This window comes from Euphorbia lathyris, chromosome 4, assembly GCF_963576675.1.
Source record: "Euphorbia lathyris chromosome 4, ddEupLath1.1, whole genome shotgun sequence".
Classification (NCBI taxonomy): Eukaryota; Viridiplantae; Streptophyta; class Magnoliopsida; order Malpighiales; family Euphorbiaceae; genus Euphorbia; species Euphorbia lathyris.
The window spans coordinates 97,765,414-97,778,999 of NC_088913.1; positions in this window are offsets into that span (position 1 = coordinate 97,765,414).

The following is a 13,586-nucleotide window of genomic DNA, read 5'->3' on the forward strand; positions in this document are numbered from 1 at the left end:
TTTCGAAATAACCGTTGGAGGGAAACGACTTCCTGTCGTTGTCATCCTGACTTGCTCAGAGCTCTTGGCCAATCAGATTTGAGTATCTTCTGTTCTGGGTCAGCTTTAAGACAGCTCAGCAGAATGTCTCTCCTTTTATGGTAAAGTCAACTAGACAGCATACTGTGTCGTCTGAACTTTACCCAAAGTGGAAATACTTTGTCTGGAAGTTTTCCTTAGCCAGCTGCTGTCTTGTACATTTGTCGAATCTACTCAGCAGATTCATCTTAAAGTTGTTCCCGAAGGTCTTCCAGATCCTTCGATTGCTGAGTTGAGTTTTGTACACAGTGACATCGTTTTGACAAACGCGGGCCGAGTTGTACTGAGTTGTTTGACTTGGGCTTTGACTTCCGTATTGGGCTTGGGCCTTTTGATTCTTGTGTCTTATAAACAATTTTAACTCAACATTGAACAAACACATTAGTAGAATAAATCAAAGCATTTAAACTTAGTGTGTTTAGAATATGTATTTCAATTATACTTAAACAATTTTGTCAAATCAAAATTATGTGGAAAGGTGTTTCAACGGACACGATAAAGACGTCCTTTCGCAGCGGACACGATCCTTCACAACGGACACGACACTTCAATCAAGACTCTTCAACATCTATAAATAAAGAGTTGATTGAGAGTTGAAAAATATAATGATATGTGTAGAAGAAAGAGATTAGTGTAGAATTTATGCAGAAATTCCGAATCAAGTGATTCAGAAGTTAGATTTCGATTCTGTTCAAAAGCAATATGATGTACACACATTGTTTACTAAATAATAACAAATTCAGTAACATTTAAACATTGTTCCAGTTTAGTTTACATTTTGGTAGTGGACCGACCCAGTCTCTATTACGAAGATTCAACGAGAAGATTGAGTAGAGGATTCGCCTCTGAGCCTGACAAACTCTAACGAAACCCAAGGAAAGGATTGACAACCTGTTCACTTGCACGCCGTCGAAGAATTCAATGCTCCATGTTCTCTGTAAACTTATATCAATTTATATTTCATCTAATAAAGTCTGTTCTATTCGATAGATCTTTATGCAGCACTTATGGTAACCAATCCACTAAAGTGACTGCTGGTGTTTTCATTAAAACGTATTTAATCCAAAATCTTTACAAGGAAACTTTGTTGAACACTTAGGCAAATTATTATCTCGAAAGAGTTTTAATTTGATTAAGGGCAATTTATCCCGAAAGGGTTTTGTCGCGTTCAAAGCCAATTAATTAGAGGTTCCGTCATTTATTTCATCTTTATAATTCGTACAAAGTTTAAAGTTGTTTTCTTTGCTTAATGCAAACAAATATACTTGTTTACTTTTCTAAAGTACTAAAACGTTCATGTTTTGCAAATTCATTCTTAAATCAGATATTTTCTAACATCTTCATATTCTAATCTAATTCATATTCTAGCAATTTCAAAATTAAAACCGATTAAACGATTTTTCCATATTATAAACCTTAAAGTAAATTTAACCGATTATAAATAAGTTTTGTTAAAAAACGTTCCATGTGGGATCGATATCTTTTATTACTCCAAGCGTATACCGTGCACTTGCGGAAATCGCTCAACACCTGCTGACCAAGATGAAGAAGAACTTAGGAACCTTAATGGTCAGTTTGAGAATGAGGAAATGGACAATACTAAGCACACTAAGGAAGATCAAGTTGAGCAAGAGCAGACAGTGAATGATGAGCAAGATGAAAATCCGACTGTGCCGAGCAACACAGTTGATGCTAAGCCAGAAATAGTTGTGGAAGACCTCACTGCTGACCTTGGGGTAGAATCTTCTCCTGAGTCTATTCCTGCGGAGTCCCCACCTCCAAAGGAGAAGACATTCAAAAGGCTTAAAAAGAAGGCACAGAAAACTCCAGTCATTGATCTTCTGTGAGATTCACCATTGAGGGATCCCATTACCAGCCTCACGGATTTACAATTCAACTTCTTCTCCAGACCTAAGGAAAATCAAGCCTCTATTACTCATACTGAGCAACATGCCAAGACTCTAGAAAATCCAATTGATGCCGAGCAAGAACTCGAAGTCCTAGCTGAGCAGCGTGAAAAGCAAGCTATGGAAAATCCTGTTCACACTGAGTTGCCTCATCCTATAACAACTTCAGTCAATATTGAGCAGGTCAATATATCTGCTGATCCACCTCATTCTCCTCCAACTATGCAGAATATTGAACAGTTAGCTCCTAATGCTACTCAACCTCTCAGACCAGCTGCTGACCAATATGGCACTTCTACTCATGGACAACACCAAACTCCTCCATCAGGTGCTACCAAAACTCTGGTAGCTGAGCCAAGTTCTGAAACACAGGATGCTTATCTTTCTGCAACTGAGTCTGGACGTCGCATCATAGACTCCGCTCAACATCTTCTTCAGGACTTAAACAATTCCAACGCCGATGCTGCCAGGTCGGCCAATGCTGAGTCACAAGAATTGTCATCTGTCACTCATCTTCTCAATAAGATCAAGAATCTCAAAGACTTGGTTAGCATCATGACTACTATCCAAGCACAGCAGCCCAAGCAAGAGTCGATTGATAAACTGGCCGAGCTGCACTTACTCATGGTAAATCACATTGACTCTCTTCAAGGTCAAATTCATGCTCTTCAAGATCAGCTCAATGCTCTCCCAAAAGTCAACATGGGTTATGCTACCTCTGCCGAGCTACATCATTGCTTTACCCAGCTGACCTCTGAGCTGACTGGCACTCGTGATATTCTCTCCTTATCTTCCCAATGCGCCATGGATGAAATTAGCGAAGCTGTCTGACTTTTGAACCTGAATAAAGCGGAGATGGAAACTGACTTAGTCAAGACAAACACTATCCTCCAAACTACTCAGAGCTTATTCCGTCATGTGCGTCACACGAACGCTCAGCGTGAATTCTATGACAAAGCTGTCCTCAAGATGTACCATCAATCTTATGCTCAGCTGACCAACGCCATATCTTGGATAAGCAAATCCCAGGAGTACGTCATCAGCATGCTGAGTAAATCCCTTCGCGTCCCACTCAACGTCTTGGATGATGGAGTTCCCGTTTTTGATGGGTTAAGGGAAAGCACTGAAGAACTTAGAAAATATTCAGTCAGGCTGACTCGTGCTGCTCTCAATGAATCCTTTATTCCTCCTCCTGCTGATGGTGGTAAAATGGGGGAGAAAAGACAAGCTGATGATGGAACTCAGCAGCAAAACACCGGTGAAGCTTCATGTAGTCGGCAGCGGAAAGACAAAGGCAAAGGAAAGCTATTTCAAGCCGCTCATCAAGCACAAGTGAATATGAAGCAATAGCTTAGTCAATCTTAGGACTTAGCCTGTAATTTATGTATGCTTGATGAAATATATATGTTAAGTATCCTTTCCATTTAAATTAACTTAACTATATGTGATGCTGATCTGTCCAAATTGAACAAACAAATAAAATCAAAATTAAAACTTACTCAGTGCACATTAACTATGATACATATATCAAACTGAGTAGAAAAATGAACTCTTCTGAAAACTGACATAGCTTCATCTCAATTGGATCTTAGAAGGTCTAGAATTGAACTTAGTCATTATAAACATGTCCTTCCTTATCACTCAATTAAATCTTAGAAGGTTTAGAGTTAAGTTAAGACAATATATGCAACCCTTACGGGGGAGAAAGTTCAGAAGAATGAATAATTCAATCATGGGAATTCAAGATACCGAGTTCCATAAATTAAATATTTTGCCAACATCAAAATGGGGGAGTTTGTTGAAACACCTTTCCACAGGATTTTGATTTGACAAAATCATTTAAATTAATCCATGATTAAGAGGCAATTAAATTTAAGTGCTTTGATTTAATTGTACTAATATGTTTGTTCAAATGTTGAGTTCAAATATATCAAGAAGTAAGACAGGATAAAAGACAGCATGATAATACTGCACAAGCTGAAGTAAAACATAACTCAGCATTATAGAAGGAAAGTCATCTTCAAAGAGAAATGCACGAAGATGAAGCTGAGTGAAGATTGGAACTCAGCATCAAATATGAGAACTCTGCTTCAGAACAAAGTCTTCTAGAAGGAAGCTGACCTAGGAAACTGAGTGAAAGAAGACTCAGCATGAAAATTGGCAAGCAAACAATGACAGTATCTATCGGAGTAAAGCTGAGTGATTAACAGGACATCATGATTGATCCGTTAGCTAAAGGACAAGTCCGACAACTGTCTGCACCAATAATAGAAGTCTTCGAATTACGTAAAAGCCAAATTCCGAGATGCATGGGTCAACTGTTCGTTACTAAAAGACAACTGCCGCAAGAAGACAAAGCCAGTAGGAAGAAGACAAGCCTGACATCTGAAGAAATCAGAAAACAGGATTGGCCTGCACATCTGAAGCTGACCAGAAGCTTGTCCCCCAAAAGATCCGTTTTGGATTCAACGGACAAATCCAATTCAAATCATTTTGATCCACAAAGTACAACTATAAAAGGACAAGCAATTCTCTTGAATCATTGTCGATTCACAGAAAACACAAGTGAGAAAGATACAAATTCAAAGCACTCAAAAACAAGAAAGAAATCTTACACCAATCTTCCATTCTTTGTGTAAATGCTAGATTGATTGTTCTGTAATCATCTAAAGTGTTCTTTACTTGAAAAATAACAAGTGTGTTATTAATTGTAAAATTGAGAGTGTTGTGCTGAGTACTCGGTGCTGAGTGCTTAGTGGTAGAGAAATCTAAGTGCTGGGTTGTAGCGCTTAGTAGGAGTTGAGTAGACGAATAGAGGAAGGTACTCTTGCATATTCAACTGCCTGTAAACGGTTTATGCTCTACCTTTAAAGAGCTCAGTATTGGATTCTAAAAGAGCGGAGGATTCTGGGGACTAGACGTAGGCGGAGAGGCCGAACCAGGATAAGTCGTACTGAGTAACCTCTAACTCTCTTAATACATTTATATGTGCATGTGTTGTATGTTAAATTTACTCAGCATATAAATCGTTTAAGCTGACACTGAGTAAATTAGAGTGCTGAGTTGGAAGCTGACCATAAAAAGTGTCAATTCCCAACTCACAAGTAAAACAGCCTTAGTCAACATCTGACTAAAGCTGTCTTGCACTAAGTTCGGCCGAGCTGACCAAAAGCTGAGTTAGTAAACTCATCAAAATTATTAAGTCAACATAATTAATTAGTGAAAAAGTTACATTAGTTCCTAACCCCCCCCCTTGGAACTAATCACACGGGACCAACACCTACTACATATGTAGACTGATTTTGTGTGATTTTTTCATAATACCCTCAATATTTACGCGCGTCTGTCTCCCTCCCATCTGACTTCGCAGATTCGATCTTATGCGAAGCCTTCGAAACTAATGTTTGGGTTTACTTGATGAATTTAATTAGCATATGCGAAGCCTAAATGTGTTTTGAAGCTAATTCGTGAAGTGGTATATAACAAAAAAATGCCAAACAACAACGGATTCTAACATTAAAATCATAACATTATCAAAATTTACAACAAGATTGCCATAATAAACTCCTAACAAATCACTTCATAATACATAGGCTCCTATTCAATACCGTTGGATGGATGTGTCTCACGGTACAGAACAAGATTGCCACAATAAACTCCTAACAAATCACTTCATTATACATAGGCTCTTATTCACGACCGATGGATGGATGTCTCACGATACATAGGCTCTTATTCACCAGAGGGATGGACCTGTCTCACGGTGTAGATTCCTATTCACAACCGATGGTTGGAAGTCCAGGTCTTTTGGAATGGATGTCTCCCATGGCACCGCAGCACGCCAGCTTCTAGGAATGAATATTATGTATTCAACCACCTTCAGAAAAATGTAATCGTGTTAGTCAGAAAAAAGGAAGTTTTGGCTTCGCGAAACGATGATTCGCTAAGTATGCGAACATAAATGTGCAAGGAAAAGGGCGATTTTACTTAGCGAAACAATGATTTTGCGACGTCTGCGAGGAGAAATGTGACGCTCTGACTTCGCGAAACGATGATTTTGCGAAGTCTGCGAGAGAAATTTATCGAATTACCTCGCAAACTTCGCGTAATCATCGTTTCGCGAAGTGAAATCGATAAATTTCTCCCCGCAGACTTCGTGAAAACCGCATATACTAAGTGGGTTTATGGGAAAAACGCAGAAAAAACAGTATATACTTGCATTTTTCGGCGAAAATAATATGATAAACTGGGAAAACGATGGAAATAACGTAGAATAACCATTTCTTCAATGGTCACAAGAAGAAAGAAACCAAGTAACGAGCAGAAAATGGAAGATGAAGAACCATGACTTCGTTTTCTAGGATTAGGAAGTTGCAGAATCAAGAGATGAAGAGAGGAAGAAGAGAAATAAATTGTGATTTGGAGAAATTGTGCAGATTCCGTACAATTTAAAGGAAGATAGAAGATTAAAAGTCTTGGAATGATTAATGGAGGAGCTGCCAACCATTTCGCGTAACCAAGGAGAAGAGGGGGAGAAAACCTTCGCGCAAGGGGAAAGTCGGAAGGTTAGGGGTATTATGGGAAAGTCACACAAAATCAGTCTAGATATGTAGTAGGTTGAATAAATGGGTTAAAAATGTGCCTTCCATTTGACCTAGTTTTGTAATTTACCCTTTAATTGATTAGTAAATTTATAGGTTTATATATTAAATATTAATTTTTAAGTAAAAAATTTATTTTTAATTATATATTTTGTAGATGAATTTTATATGGATTGGATTTGAAACTTGATTATCAAGCTTGAGCCAGACCCTAGCCCCCCTAAATTAATAGTAGACTGGATTAAGCTAGACTTGAATTGAGTATTTTTTTTAAACAAAAGTCTATTGGTCTTGGCCCAGCTCGAACAATAAACATATATATCTACAGAGGAGGAGATACATATGGTCCATTAGTAACCGATAATCCGTTTCAGTTAATTTTCCCTTATTGGATACTTCCGGTCTATTGGGGTACCGACCTAGTTCAGATATCTGTTCTTCCTCAAGGTTAATCGGTTCCTCATTTACTTAAAAAAACTTGGTACAAAGCATTAGAGGATAATTCAATCACAAACTTCGGTCGTTAATATCAAATCTATTATAAATTTGGCCTAATACACAAATAACCCTATGAACTTGTCCAAATGTTACAACCGTCTCCCTCAACTTTCAATTATAACAACTTACCCCTCATACTTGTCAAATTGTAAAACATAACCCCTCAAAATTATTCAATTGTAAAACAGAATCCCAAATTGAAGAAACACGTGAAATACAAAAGCTGCAACGCTGGTGGAATGTGATAATCAGATCTTTGGACCCAAAAAAATCAGTATTTAAGTAACCAAATCCCAAATTCTTTAATTTATTCTTCAACCTAACGGTAAATTAGAAATCCTCCATTCCTCTTCTTCTTCTTCTTTTTGTTATTCCTATTCGTTTTTTAGTGATTTCTTGATTCAAAATTTTGGGATATTATGGGGTGAAAATGTGTTTATGTGGAGAAATAGCTCCATTGAAGATTTCATGACGTGATACGAATCCGGAGAAAGTACGGGATAAAAAAAATCCCAATTTGGGGTTATGATTTACAATTGGACAAATTTAAAGGGTAAGTTGTTACAATTGAAAGTTGAGGGGGACAATTGTAATATTTAGACAAATTCAGAGGGTTATTTATATACCTATAAATTTTGAATAGAGGGAAATTACGATGGAATTGAATGGTCCTAATTATGATATCTTCATAGTAGAGTTGAGTTTTTCAATTCTTATTCTAATTATGAAAATCAAATTAAAGACTTAAAATATTTATTTATAATCAGTGGCGAATAAAGGATTACTCGGTTGGGGGACCGATTTTACACATACATTCGGGAATTTTTTATGTTAAATCAAACTTGCTTTTTTTTTTTTTTTTGTATATATACGTGTTATAATTTGAATGGTCAAAAATCAATTTTAAGTATTAGGGTTAGACTGTGCTTACTTTGTTTTTACCACCATTGGATGAACTTACTTTGTTAAAGTCTATCATCATCCAATGGTGAAAAAAAGCAAAAGAAACTTTACTTGGTCAAAAACAAAGTAACTATAAAAGGCACCTTAAGTATTAATGTACAATTTCTCAAAATTAAACTAGATTCGTTTAATAGTCCTAACACGTAAAAAAATTGTATTTAAGGAGGGTTGAACATGTAAAAAAATTTGATTTCAAATGTCCTACCAGACAAAAAAATTTAATAATTTGGATTTAGAAAGGCCTAACAGGTAAAAAAATTAGAAATATTACTACATAGAGTCTATATAGACTAATATTTGGGGCCAAAACTACTCGTGACCATGATGGTTCTGGAAGCTGGAGGGGTCCGAGCCCCTATTTACAACATCCCAATTATTATTTTTAGAGTGAGGAATACGAGCAAACTAAAAGAAATAATGACAAATTGTTGTTCCTTCTAAAAGAAGGATTAATGTATGATTGATGTCAATTAATGCATAGTTAATAATAATAATCAATATATGGATGAATATGTAATAATGAAGAAAAGAATGGGCTTTCAAACACTATGCCACGCCATTTAGATCGAACCGTGAAAGATACGTCATACAAGTAAGATACGTTATACAAGTAAGATATACGACAAAAGGAATTGGAACCAAGAGATCCGCCCGGTGACTTATATTCGTCATCGTATCACGTCTTAACGGATTTAGAGAAAATCAAAGGACGTCTTTTCATCTTCCTCTAAGTGAATGAATCCACTTAAATGAATTAATGATCATTATGAGGAATAATGACATGACTGTTCAATTAGAACACCATAATGCTAAAAAGTTGCAAAAGAGAGTATATATACCCCAGTTAGGATATACTTCCTCATCTTTTCAATACTGATTATTCTCCTATCATATTACTGAGAGTACACCTACGGTCGAACCCAACGACGTCTCACAGTGGAGCCAATAACCGAATCACCCGAGGAAAAATATTTGACAATTATCACCCATCAACTTGTCCAACAATCTTGATCGACCCATTGAATTTTAAAAGTGCTCCTTAACTCTCTCAATTTGCTTAAAATGTTTAACTCTCTCAACTTGTTTAAGATATATTTAATAAATCACTCAGACGCAAAAAAAAAAAAAAAAAAGTAAGTTGCATACTTAAAATGTATTGCACGCGCCTTAAAAATGTTATTACATAATTCATAAAATAGATTAAAACATATTAAATAGAAAACTTAATACCTCTGCTGCTAGTGGTAAATACATGATTGTTTGGTTGAGTGGGCCGATTTTACACGTGTTGTGTAATTTTTTTTTTTTTTGCTAAATTGAACTTGTTCAAATTTTCATAGTATATATACTTATTATAATCAGAGTGATCAAGAACCAATTTTTAAGCATCAATGTAAAACTTTTCAAAATTAAGTTATACCATGTTTAAGATTCTTAAAATGTAAAAAAAAAAAAAAGAGTTAAGGACAATTCAATAGGCCACAAAAATTAGAAATTTGGATTTAAGAAAGACTTAACACGCAAAAAAAAATTAGAACTTTGGATTTGAAGATGACCTAACAGACCAAACAAAATTGGAATTTTGAATTTACAGAGTGCCTAACAAGACCTCGCCAATTTTGGAGTGCTAATTCAACACCCGATCATCATTTATTGGAAACAGAGGACCGTAATCACCACTGCCTAAAATTTCGTGGAGCTAGGGGCCGAAACTACTTGGATGGATCCGGACCTCCCTGTCTGTCGCTCTGAACTTATCTCACTTTGTCACTTAAACCATCTACTTAGTGGTCAACCTATTAGCCCTCTCAACTCAATAAATGTAATACTACGTGCGTCTTTATGTGCCTACATGGAATTGGTTAGTCCATTCAACTCATTTTGTTCGTTCTATTAGCCCCTTCAACTTTCCAAATGTAATACTTCATTATGTATGATATTTCAAAGCAATGAAGGATTTCACATCAGGATGCAGAATGTGTTACTCAAGGCCACGTTGGAACAAAAGGGCCTAAATGTACGATAATTTTTCATTTGAAAGGGTTGATAGGTTGTTCACTAAATAAAGGAGGCTAAATGATAAAATGTGATAAATTCAAGGGTGATAGATGTATTAAGCCTACATATTGCAATACATATTTGGTTGTGTATCTTACTCCTCTATCACCAAATGATCAATTAACTACATTTTAAACAAGCTAAAAGCTATTGAAACATTTTAAATAAATTAAGTGGACAATTGAAACTAGATTTGTTTACGGACCCGTGTACCTACCTAGTCTGCTCAAGTCCGTATCCCATGACCGGGCTTGGACATAAAATTTTATCTCTAGATCCAGGTCCGTTAAAATCCACATTTTTTTAGATGGCTTGGATGTATAAAAATAGTAAGGTCCGTCTATTAATATTAATTATTAAAATGTGTATATTTTTATATTAATATTTATTTTTAAAAATAATTTTAATTTTTCATTATTAAAAACTATACATATATGTAGGTGGGTTTATATAGTCTGAGTTTGAACTTTGATTTTTGAATTTAAATCCGTCTAAATTAACAACAGACTAGACTAGGTTTAGGATGCTATTTTTAAACAAAAACCTCTTGGGTCCGGTCCGAGCCCGGCCATAAACAGATCTAATTGAAACACTTTAAAAGTTGAAGAGAGAGTATTTTTAGAGCCGAATGATAACAATTTTTTTTTTGAAACAAGATTCATTCCTTAAATCGAATCAGCAACAATAGTTTCCTGCAACCAAGCCGGAGCAGAAAAAGAAACAAACTCGCTAGCATTAGACAGGGCATGTCATGCAACAACATGAGCGCCCCTGTTCGTTAGGCGTGGAGAGAAAGACACTTTATAATCGTGTCGACTACTTAATAAAACCTTACAATCCTGAATAATTGACCCATAAACAGACAAGTCTGGATCAACCGAATTGACAATATTAACCACAATCAAAGAGTCACTTTCAAACAAGACATTAATACAATTAAGATAAACACACCAATGCAATGCCTCACGTAGAGCTAATGCTTCAGCTTCCCTAATATCATCAACAATAGGGATTATGCGACTACGACAAGCCATGAAGGATCCATCAGAAGATCTAAGTAAAGCTCTCACCCCACTTCGAGATTCAGCTTTAAAGGTAGCCGCGTCACAATTGCACTTGACGAGTATTTTTAGAGCCGAATGATAATAATTAAACTCAAATTAACTAAGATTTCATACTCACGACACATGTCACATGGTATGAGAGCCACGTGAAATCCTAATATATAAATTTCTTTTTCCTTTATTAATTTGGAGATAATAGGATAAAAATCTATGAATATCACATGGCAATTTTTCTTCTACTAATAATTAAAATAAAGTATTTTGATTCATTAATCAATTGCAAATTTTATTTTTCTATTTTAAGGATAATCAAGGGACCTTATATACTTTCAACATCATGTTTTCTTTAAAAAAAATAAAAAATAAAAAAACTTTTCTAAACCTTATCTCAATTAGAGATTCCTTTATTTTATTTTGTTACAGTCCTCTGTAACTCTAAGGTACCGTTTGGTTCACGGAATAGAATAGAATATATATTCCAAAAGAATAGAATAAGAAAAAATAGAATATATATTCTTTTAGAATAGTTATTCCTATATTTGGTTGGTGGAATAAGATAAAATGGAAGAGATAATTTTTTATTTAAGACCATATTACCCTCAAATATATTGTTTATTTATTTTAAAATTTTAATTATTACTATAAATTATTCAAATACTTAATATATATTATTTTAAAAAACTATATAAAAAACAGAAAAATATAAAACATGAAAGACGGAAAAAACACGAAAAATAGAGAAAAATATTAAAAACAGTAAAAACATGAAAAATGAAAAAATTGTAAAAACGAAAAAAGGAAAAAGAGAGAGAAAATAGTAGAAACACAAAAAAAATTGGACCATCCTAATTTCAAAAAATTACTAATTAGACTTTTTACATGAATATCATAATTAATTACACAATTACTATTAATTTATATTTGACAAAGTATAATATTATTTGCATTAAATACCAATTTATATAAAAAAAATACCAATTTTTATATACAAAGTGATAATATGAGATCTATTATTTCAGATCATAAATAAAAAAACATTATCACTGTGGACCCCACAGTTTGTTATATTATTGGTCTAATTAGATGGGCCAAATTCTAAAATGAAGATTAAAACAATTCCACGGCTTAAAGTTTAGATCTAACGATAAATAATAAAATTTATTTGATCATTCATAATGTGAACACCATTGTAAATCTGTCATATTCAAAGATCAGATTAGGAAGATCTCACGAGCTTATATGTAAAAACATTTCGTCTAAGTTCAGTTTTCTCGGTTATTAATTTAACCGGATTTGGGTAGCCCCGGCTTGAGTTTGAGAATGAAATCTCAAGTCCAGCCGAACTAAGGAAGCAAATGGGGCAAGGATTTCCTGTCCCCATAGGTAACCCGCTCCGACAGGGACGGAGAATCCCCGATAAAATTTCCATGGGATGGGGATGAGGATAATTTTTCCCCGTGACAGGGATGGAAAAAGGTATCTCCGTCCCGTGGGGATCCTCGTCCCTGCCTTGTTAATCCCCAAAGGGGATCCCCGATTATTTTCCGTGATAATTGTTTTTTTGGATGATTTTAATTAGGTGATTGATTGTTTTCAATTTTTAGTTTTTTTTTTAATTTGAAAATTTTGAGAATAATTGTTAATATTTGGTATATTACCCACTATTTAAATGTTTTTGCCTTTACTGATTTTTTTAAATATACACGGTGATTCCCCGTGGTGAATATGAAATGAAGAATGTGAATAACTTTTTTGGAACATCTGTAAATCGGGAATGGAAATCCCTGTAGGGACGGGGATTCCCTATGGGACAGGGATGAGGATCAGTTTGTCCTCGTTTAACTCGTGGGGATGGAAATGGTGAATTCCCGATTAGTCGGGGACGGGGATGAGAAATGCATTTCCCATCCCGCTTTGTCTCATTTATATCCCTAAACCGAATCAGTCCACCTCCTTGTATTCTTTTCTAAATATATATAAATTTAGAGAAATTATAAAACATTTTTTTTTATTTTAAGTAAACAAAAGTATTTAATAAATGTAACAATATGTACTATATTAATAAAATACTTTTTTGTTTGTGATGTATTAAACGTATTTTAAATTCTTTTACATATATTTTTTATTAAAGAATTTTTATATATTATTTTATATAGGATTTGTAAATTGTCAGAACCACCGTTGATTATATATAATAATTAATATTAATCGATCAAGTTAGACAGACGAATCCATTCTGTTTTTATCATTTCAAACCCGACTCAAAATAAGCGAACTTAAATGGAAATATTCAAAATTTATGCAGAATAGCATGAATTTATTCAATTTTATTTTTATAATTTCAATTAGTATTTAATAATCTATTATTAATTGAAGAAAATTTTCAAAATTTATGCATAATACCATGATAAAAATAA